Source organism: Rattus rattus, chromosome 18, assembly GCF_011064425.1.
Source record: "Rattus rattus isolate New Zealand chromosome 18, Rrattus_CSIRO_v1, whole genome shotgun sequence".
NCBI classification, from domain to species: domain Eukaryota; kingdom Metazoa; phylum Chordata; class Mammalia; order Rodentia; family Muridae; genus Rattus; species Rattus rattus.
This window is the reverse complement of record NC_046171.1, coordinates 9,710,822-9,721,028: the sequence shown is the minus strand read 5'-3', so window position 1 is coordinate 9,721,028 and position 10,207 is coordinate 9,710,822. Positions and strand designations below refer to the sequence as shown.

Sequence of the window (10,207 nt, the reverse complement as noted above, 5' to 3'; positions counted from 1 at the left end):
AAGTGCTCAGGTTTTCATTCACCGCGATATCATCAGGTCCGTTGATGGCTAAGAATTCTAAGAATCAATGACTGAAATCCACTAGGGGCAGCACATCTGAACTGTAATGGAAGGGCCCTAGAAATTTCTATTCCTAGCATTCATCTTTCCATCACTAAAGCCAAATGACCTCTATCACTACCTTTGGAAATTCTTAACAAACCAATCAGGCTCCTCCTTTCAAGATTATGAAACAAACACATAATAGCAGCGTCTGAGTCTCTTGTATCCACTCTTGAAACAGGATGAAGATATTTGTTCCCAAGGCTCTCCTCCTGCTGATGCAAAGTGTGCTGGTCCTGATAATCAGTTGAGAGGCTGAGTGGTGTTGTCCATAAGGAAAGTACTTTAGCAACAAAAGACTCCATCCACAGGGGTCGGGGATCAGGAAACTCTGTCTTCTCCCTTGTCCAGCTAGAACCTATGTTTGCTTCTTTATATTACTTCGTAACCTTGCCCCTTGTTCCGTAATCCCAGCTATCCTTGGGGGCTTTTTTCTGGAGCACCACAGGTTCCTAGTGTGGGGTTAACACCTAAAGACTCATTATACCTAGGTACACACTTTCTTGGCTTCTCCAAACACTTTTCACCTGGCCTGGGCTTCCTGATCCTCAGTTCATCAGTGTTGGTTTTCTGGATGACACCAATTTGAGAGATTCAACAACAGAAAAGATGTTCAGTGGATGGAGCAGTGTGCACCATGTGTAGATCAAAAGAAACCAGAGTATTGGGAGAATAACACAGACATTGTTTTGGGCTATTATCAGGAATTCAGAGAGTTACTGTAAAGAATGCTGTGAATCTACAATTTCAATGCAACTGGTGAGCAAGCCCCATTCAGAATTCCCAAATTTCCAGCTCTCCATGGGGTTGTTCCTGACTTCCATGTCCAAGTACTTCCCCTGGAAAAAGTGATCCATGGCACTAGAGAGCCATGGGACACTCTTCTGAATTTCTGTCCACTTTGATACCAAATCAGTCCACTTAGAAAGGGCATATCGAAGGGACAAATTCTCTGCAGAAGCCTATCATCTGTCGGGACCTGTAGGAGTGGCTGATAGTGTGTTCTTGCTCAGAATATCACACAATCAAGAGTAGGTATGGCTGCTACGCCCTGCTTCAATGTGACTTCGGTCATGGATTTTTTGAAATGGCCTTCAATGGCCATGATTATATCAGGCTGAATGAAGACCTGAGGACTTGGATCACAGTTGGCAAGGTTGCTTTGATGCTTAGGTATTGTGGAATTCATCAGATTTTGCACAAATTTTGTAGACTTACCTATTGGGAGGCTGTGTGGATTTACTCTTCACAGAGCTGGAATATGGGCAGGCATATGGACAGGTAAGAACACACACTGCTCCATCTGTTCTGAGACTGGAGCTTCTGTCCCCTGAGAATTTCCCCTCATCAGGGAGAAGCTGGAATACTAACTCTGTCTTGCATCAAAGTGCAATGAGAGCTTGTGGTTTTCCTGAATCTTCATAAAAGAGAGTCTCCCTAGTGTTAAGCATTCTCTCAGGAGACTTCAGTCTGGGAATTAAGCAACAATTTCTTCCCTTAATTTGTGGATCATGATCTCTTTCAGGCCTGTTCACTGTCAATGAATAATGCCTTTGATGTCTATCCCAGTGTTTTTGAGTCTTTAATTTCCTCCCAATCAGAACCAGAATTTAGTATTCCTTCAGGGAGATACAGCATTTCCTCCTCTGTTCTAGTTCATGATTCTGAAACATCCCAAGGAATAGATTACCCCATTCATATTCTGATTTAGGTTTCTGGGTGGTGTTGGCATCTCTCCTTCAAGATAAATCTCCTCTATTCACACAAAGTTACATGTGCATTGATTGATCCACACTTAAATTTCCTGTAGACACCCCTAAAATACATGTGATCCATAGGGTCAGACCCAACAAAAAAATCACATTGAGGTGCTGGGCTTTCAACTTCTACCCTGATGTAATCACCCTAACCTGGGAAAGAGATGCGGAAGCCAAACCTCAGATATGGAGCTGTCCAAAACCAGGCCTTCAGGGGATGAACCTTCCTGAAGTGGGCTCTCCTGGAGAAGAGCACAGATACACATGTCATGTAAATCACAGAATCTTGGGGCATGGGGGGCTGGCTGAAACTATTGTTCTGAGATAGGGTAAGGACTGAAAGCGATCATAAACACTGTTCTGAGAGAGTTAGTGTTCTCAGGGATAGCTACAGCAGGGTCAAGATAGAGAGCTGCAAGTCGGAATTGTCACTCTGTTTCCCTTCATTTCCTTCCTAGAGCTTCCTTAGCCCAGGTCCCCATCATGGCTGGTGTTATTGCTGTGGTTCTTGGAGCTCTGCTTGTGGGGGCAGTGATTACTTTTCCTATATGGAAGAGGATGGCTAGAGGTAAGAAAGGACAGGTGTCAGTGAGGGTGCTGAGGGTGCCTGGAAGAGAATGGGGGACAAGAGACACAAAGAAGGACGCCAAGACAAGAGTCTGATCAAGGCGACAATTTTATTTTTTCCCAAGGCTGAATTTATACGATAACAGGGGTAACAGAGAAGGGGGGCAAGTGGGAAACATTTACGCAGGCCAAGGACACAGTATTCGTGTGGTCAGCTGATGTCAACAGGATGTTGGTTTTGCAGAAAGATTATAAGTTTGTCATATTATTAGTCAGCAGGATGTTGGTTTTTCAGAAAGGTTACAGATCATCACATTGGGTATCTTGATGTCAGATGTACTTCTCAGAAAAGTCAGAACTTAATCATATCATTATTCATCCTGACCACCAGATTTGTATTGGTCTTCTGCAGCTGGCTGGGGATTTTCCATGAACTCAGTCATACTTAATTCTAACCATAATATTAACATCAATAATGGAGGGTTTCAAGGGCATCGTGCCCAACAGGCAGGGTCTTAGTTTATGTTTCCACACATATAACAAGCCCAAGCTGTGTGAGTGATCTGCCACATGACAGAAGATTTTTTTTTCCCACACAGCTACAATTCATACAGGGCAGATGCGCTGAGAGTAACTCCACTGTTAAGCACAAAGAAAATAATAAATAGAATCACAACTACAATGACAGAGATGGCAAAGAACACATTCTCATCTCTCAGATGTCAGAGAGAAATTTCCTATTTAGAATAAACACCCAGTGTTACAGATATCACATTTCTTGTTCAGGTTTCTAGCATGTTTATCTGGATCTGGAGTTACAGCTCTGGACACTTCTCTGAGATAAAGATCAGGAGATTCCTCTAGGCCATCTTTACTATGCTGTCTCTATGATTTTTAATAAAAAGCATATCGCCAGAGATTAAACATGAAAGAGTTGTGTTCAGTCTAGTCAGTAATCATAGTTGTGGCTCATCCATGAGAAGCCAGCACTAATATAGAAAAGAGCAACCCAGTGTTGCTTTGCTTTCCATTGTGAGGTGAAATTTCTATGATGCTCAGCTTTCTGTTACAGCATTAAAAAGTGACACCCACAAGGGCCTGGTGCTCACCAGTGAACCAGGCAGAGGATAAAACCTTATGGGACAGGGACTCTTGGGTGTAGGACCATTTAATTGAGTGATGCAATTTAAAGACACATATGGGTTTCTTCCATGTTTGTTTTATCTACAGGTTAAGACAGATGTCCCAGTGTGATACCCAGCCAGGGCCTGTTGCTGTTCAGGACCAGCTTACAATGTGCTCAGGGGAGACAGACACATAGTCACAGTCAGAGGTATGAAGAGAAGGCACCATGTGATGAGAAACCAGACACAATGCATAATGACTGGAATTTATCTTGATGTTTTAATGACTTTTAGTGCCTAAGTATTTTCCCTATATGTATGTCTCTGAACCAGAAAAACTCCAGAACAGAGAATAGGATCCTCAGGAACAGGGGTCACCAAGAGTTGTAAGCAGTCATGTGGATATCAGGATCTAACACAAGTTCCCTGGAAGAGGAGTCAGTGCTCTTACCTCTTGAACTACCTCTCCAGTTTCATATTTTCGCTTTTAAGCTCAAGTGTTGAGAAGGCAGAGGCAAAGGGATCTTTGTGTTCCAGATCTATATAATGTACATAGGAAGTCCCAGGTCAGTGAACTTTCTATAATTAGGTCCTATCTCCAAAATAAATAAACAAACAAACAAATAAATAAATAAAATATAAAAATAGAAACCAAAAAATCCCACCTTCTGAATATTTATTTATAACATAATGTACTTTAAATTATTAAATAACAAAGATTTAATACTACTAAAATATTGTTGGCAAGATGGCCTAGCAATGAAATTGAGTTGTTGTTCTTGAAAAGGGGGAGCACTGCATTCCTGGCACAGACTTTAAGCCACAAATAAGCTTCTATAATTCTACTTCCACTGTTTATGGTGAACACTTTGTCTTTTACATGAAATGACTCTATTACTCCCCCTCCACTCATATACACATACATACATGCAGAGAGACCATGACAGAGACAGAGAAACAGACAGAGATGGAGAAACAGTGGCAAACAGAGAGACACAAAAAGACACACACAGAGCTACAAGTTATAAATATAAATAAATAATATTTATATTTGTTTATATTTAACCTATGTTTCTGTTAAATTTCATTTTCTTAAATTGAAATAGGAACAAGTTTAAAGACAGCCACCTATTATTTAGTGAGAAATATAAAGGTAAAAAATAAACATAATATTTAATAAAATCAAATAATAATTACAATAATAGTATTAATTATTAACAAATACTTACTAGTATTATGTTAATATTAATATCAATGTTAACCATAAGTTAATATTATTAGCAATTATATAATAATTATAATGATAATTTAATATTTATATAAAATATAAATGTAAACATTCAAAAAGGAGCTTTCTTTTCCACCTTATTTATGCTTAAAAAATGGTTAGTTCTCTTTTAAAATATCATTCTTGCATTCAAGCAGTTACAATATCTTCGATACAGCAAATGTCTCAAGTCTCTTGGTTCACAGCAGGGAAAATATTGATTGGTAAACATCCATATATGCAAAATTACATCGAGGCGTATTCACTTTCTATGTGTTTAGAGATCCAGACAACAAAATGATTATGTGCTGCTGACTTATTCCCCCCCCCCAGAATTGATGCAGAATGAAGTTATCAATAGCACCAGCACAGGGATTAGTTTAAGCGACATATCCCAGATGAAGCTCCGAGGCGTTGAATTTTCCATTACCTCCCCACCTTCCCACTCCCATAGAGAAGTCTAGGAAAGGCAGTCTCCTCTATGTCAGGCTTCTGAAATGAAAGGAAACTGTCTTGTGTTGATCTCTCCTCATCAGTCAAATTGAGAACCACTATTCTCCATGCCCTCCACTCACAATGGGAGATGCCCCTGACCCAGAACCACACTAACGACTGTGAGTATCACATCTGAAAGGAATTGGTTTGAGAAGTTGGATCACCAAAGAAGGCTTGCCTCAATGTCACCTTATAAAACTCAGCCCTACCCAGCTTTCAGTTCCACATCTTATCCAAGCCCAATCCCATTTCAAGCTGGTGAACATGCCTGGGTTCCCAGTAGGAGGGCTGGGATTTCACTGCCTGCACTGCTGCCAGTCCACACTCCATAATGTATTTTCACATCTTTGGGTCCAAGCCGGATCTCTGAGAATCTTACCTTATGATCTGTTAATCACGAACACTTGGTGGGCCTCAAACTCACTAACCTCCAATAAAGGAGCCAAGAGCCAGGTGGATGAAGGTGGGACAGAGTAAAGGGAGCAGGGGAGAAAGAAACCAGTCCTGACTCAGCACGTATTTTGAAAGCAAAATGAGGACCCCTAAACCATTACCACTTCTGATCTATGTATTAGATACAGAAACATATGCATGAGTCCTTATTTCAGGATGGAAAGAGTCTCTGCACAGAGGCGCCAGGGCTCTGATTGCATGGTGTGTATCACACAGGAGTCTGTATCTCTTCTTTAACTCATCCGTATTTGCCCTATTCCTCAAATGGAGACAGAAATAACACGTGGCCACTCAACTTGATATTTCTTGAGGGCTGTGTCATAGTAGGAACTGGTACCATGTAGGAACCATCAGGGAGCTACGAATAGGTTCAATGTACTAACCAAACATGGGTAGTATGAGTTGTATGGAACAAGGAGGTAAGACTCTCTTTGCAGAGTCACAATGGACAACATTGATGCTGTGGAGGCAAGAGAGAGATGGATGGTCATCCAGAACATGGGTTAGGAGTAGGCCAGGTGATGGTTTACTGTAGTGTTTAGCATGGTGGCCTCACTATGAGGTTGAACTTTGAGAATATTTCCAGGACATGAATGATTCTTACAGCTAGTATCCAGATCAAGAAGGTTAATAACTTTCTTTAAAGCTGGGAAACAAGTGAGTAAACCATTTAGCCTGTACAGGACATTTGTTATTTAGTCCATGTCCTGGCTGGTTTTTTTTTTTTTTTTTTTTTTGTCTTTTCACACAAGCTACCTTTTATTTTTTTCCTTGTGGTCTAGCTCTTTTTTTATTAGATATATTTCTTTACTAACATTTCAAATGTTATTCTCTTTCCTGGTTTCCTGTCCATAAGCCTCCTCCACCCCCTCCCACTCCCCCACACGGGTATTCCCCCCCATCCATCCCCCTTACTGCCCTCCCCCCATATTGCCCTGGTCTGGGGGTCCAACCTTGGCAGGACCAAGGGCTTCCCCTTCCACTGGTGCCTCAACAAGACTATTCTCTGCTACATATGCAGTTGGAGCCCTGGGTCAGTTCATGTACAGTCTTTCGGTAGTGGTTTAGTCCCTGGAAGCTCTGGTTGGTTGACATTGTTGTTCTTATGTGATTGCAAGCTCCTTCAACTCTTTCAATCCTTCCTCTAATTTCCCCCAAGGGGTTCCTGCTCTCAGTTCAGTGCTTTGCTGCTAGCATTGACCTCTGTACTGGACGTGCTCTGGATGTGTCTCTCAGGAGACATCTATATCTGGTTCCTATCAGCATGCACTTCTTAGCTTCATCAATCTTATCTAGTTTTGGTGGCTGTATATTTATGGATCACATGTGGGGCAGGCTCTGAATGGCCGTTCCTTCAGTCACTGCTCTAAACTTTGCTTCCATATCCCCTCCTATGGATATTTTTCCTCTTTTAAGAAGAAGTGTGAGCATCTGCATTTTGGTCATCCTTCTTGAGCTTCCTGTGGTCTGTGGATTGCATCTTGAATTCGAGCTTTTGGGCTAATATTCACTTATCAATGAGTACAAACCAAGTGTTTTTCTGTGATTGGGTTACCTCACTCAGGATGATATTTTCTAGTTCATTCCATTTGTCTATGAATTTCATGAAGTCATTGTTTCTGGTACTGAGTAGTACGAACTACCTTTATACAGAAATGGAACCTCACTGAAGAAAATATCACCAGCAGATTACCTCTAGGCAAGTCTGTAAGGCATTTCCTAGGTTTTTATTGATATGGAGGGCTCAACTCACTGCTGAGCAGGTGTTCCTGGATTCTTTACAAAAGCAGGTTAACAAGTCAATATTCAGCTGTTCTGCATTTAATGGTTCTCCCTTTATCTTCCTACCTTGAGATCCTGGGCTAACTTTTCACTGATAAAATGTGATCTGGAACTTCTCAGATGAAATAAACTGTTTCTTAATCAAGTTGATTTTTGTAATGGTGTTCTCTTAGAGCAATAGAAAATCAAACCAAAACAAACCACAATTAGGCATATATGGCAGAATCCACAACTACCACAAACATTTTTTTGTGAGAGAGGGCATTGGTTTTTATGCTTACGTTTAGATTTTACTTATGTATATGTTTGTGTGTGTGTGTGTGTGTGTGTGTGTGTGTGTGTGTGTGTGTGTGTAGTACATGCCAATCAATTCGAGATGACTGTGGATTTAGAAGAGTGCATGTTATCCCATGGAGCTGCAGAAAGAAGAGTTTGACAGTGGCCCTTTGATGATTCTAGGAAATGAATTCCAATCCAGTGCATGATCAATAAGCACCTTAAAAACCTAAGTCATCCTTCCAATTTCAGGTTTGTAATTTTTTCCCTGCTTTCCTTTGCTGGATCCCCAGGATTGGAAGATGTTGATTCACCTGGGAGATCCTCTGTCACCTACTGAGAACTAAATGTGAGAAGCAGACCAACTAAATAGAGGAGAAAGTTTGCTTGTGGATTTGATGGAGAACTTCTCTCTCAGGCGCAGACCTGAAGACCTTCCCCTAGCATGTTCTCAAGTGCAGTCAACACCTGGGGCATAGCACCAAATAACTGACAAAATCATGAAATCTGAGCCACATGTGACATCAAAGCCCTTGGATTCAGCAAGGAGGGAAAAACTGAGGGATAGGAAGTCTTTCTCATTCTGCGTGACCATTGCTTCCCATTTCCCAGCCTGCCCTGAAACAGCTATAGAGACCTGGCAGCTGCCACAGGTTAGAGACCCAAAGTATGGCAACAAGGTAAGATCAGACCTAATACTAGGTGCCTTTGCGAGCACAGATGTGGCAAAAGGATGCCGCATCTGCATAGGACCTAAGAAAAACTTAAGAGAAATTTCACCTGAGTCCTTAATCTCAAGAGGTATTAAATGGTAGTCATAACATGGGTGGTTGATGTTTGTAAAGATCTCCTTGAATGTGCAGAGTATTATGCTGCATTCCTGGGTCTTGAGAGTATGTGGAAGTTTAGCCCAGTGTCATGGGGAGATATTTGAAATTTTTGAGATGAGAATCCTCAGAGATCTGTCAGTAGTACATTATTTTTCTCAGCTCCTAACACTTCTACTCTTGGCTCTTTAGGGACATTGTGGGCAAGACACTACCAGAGTAGATAACTCCATCCTAAATTTCTTGATCCTTCAAATTTCTGTGATTTCTGACTGCAGGAAGCCCATGCTTGTTATAGGTGTTCTCAGCATACCACTTAAAGTCCATGACATTAATGTGTGGCAATGAAACCACGGATCAGAAACCAGAGCTGGACATTCCAGTGAGAGACATAGGTCTTTTCTTTCTTTTCCTTTCCATCATTGATTCTGTCACACAGATCAGCATCTCTTCTAGGACACATAAGAATGTCAACAGGACAGGTATAGGCATCAAGTTAAGCAACTTGTCAGTGGACACCACTGCCAGGATGCCAGGACCTAGATCTGCATATGCAGTAGGGAAGCAGGGATCTATAGATTTCTCTCAGTAGTTAATCTTTGCATTACCCTCTAGGTCTCTTTACCTCTCAGAGGAATTCTTACAGAAGCCTCATACAGAAGGTCAAACTTGTATTGTGAATAAGAACCAATTTAGACTATATCTGTACCATCATTTAGGAGGAAGACCTTGTCACCACAGACCCTCCTATTGCTTCTGGCAGCCATGATGTCCTACACTCAGACTGTGCAAAGAAGTGCAGGTCTTCAGAAAAGAAGCTCATTGTGAAGCTGCCTGTATTGCATGTAGCACCACCACAAGCAAGGAAATTCTAGCCTTGGCCCTAGATTTCCAGACCCTTCAGGCTCTGTGTTTTAGCTGTCCCTACCTGGTCTTGTGCATCATATATGTCCAGAGCTCTGTGCCCTGTTCATCACTCAGCCTTGTGAACTTTAAGCCTGTACAGGACATTTGGCAATTGCTGCCTTATTCTTCCCTACACTGGAATCAGAAGAATGTTGTCAACAGGAGCAGCACAAGGATTAGTTAAGAAACTTGTCCCCAGATACTGTTTCCAAGAAACCAGTCCCCACAGGTGAGTCTTAAATGGCAAACAGGACTCTAGAGATGCAGCTCCCAGGATTCCATACTTCTATTACACACCCACCACTATCACTGTCACTGCCCTGGAGAACATTATTGTCTGGAATTCATTCTTTCCTGGGAGATTTGGAATGGTTGTCAAAATGTTGTACACTCTCTTTCCTGAGAGAAGTTTCCCTATGGATGGTAGAGAATTTATCTCTTTCTATTTATTTATTATGAGATTCCTGAGAAAATTTCAATTTCATGAGGCCCTTTGCTTCAGAAATCCAGTAGCCATGGATTGTTACTACAGTTTTTCCTTAGTATGTATTTCTTCCTGCCAGAGAGCTCTGTGTTCTCATCTCAGTCATGAAGTGAAATATGCCCATATCTGAAACAAGTGTCAGAACATAAGGGGGAACCAAGGTTAGA

At 41.4% G+C, this 10,207-nt stretch overlaps 1 pseudogene; it reads left to right on the top strand.

Moving 5' to 3' along the window:
• Positions 1–284: 284 nt before the first annotated feature.
• On the top strand, positions 285–9,525 carry LOC116887613 (annotated as a pseudogene).
• Positions 9,526–10,207: the final 682 nt, after the last annotated feature.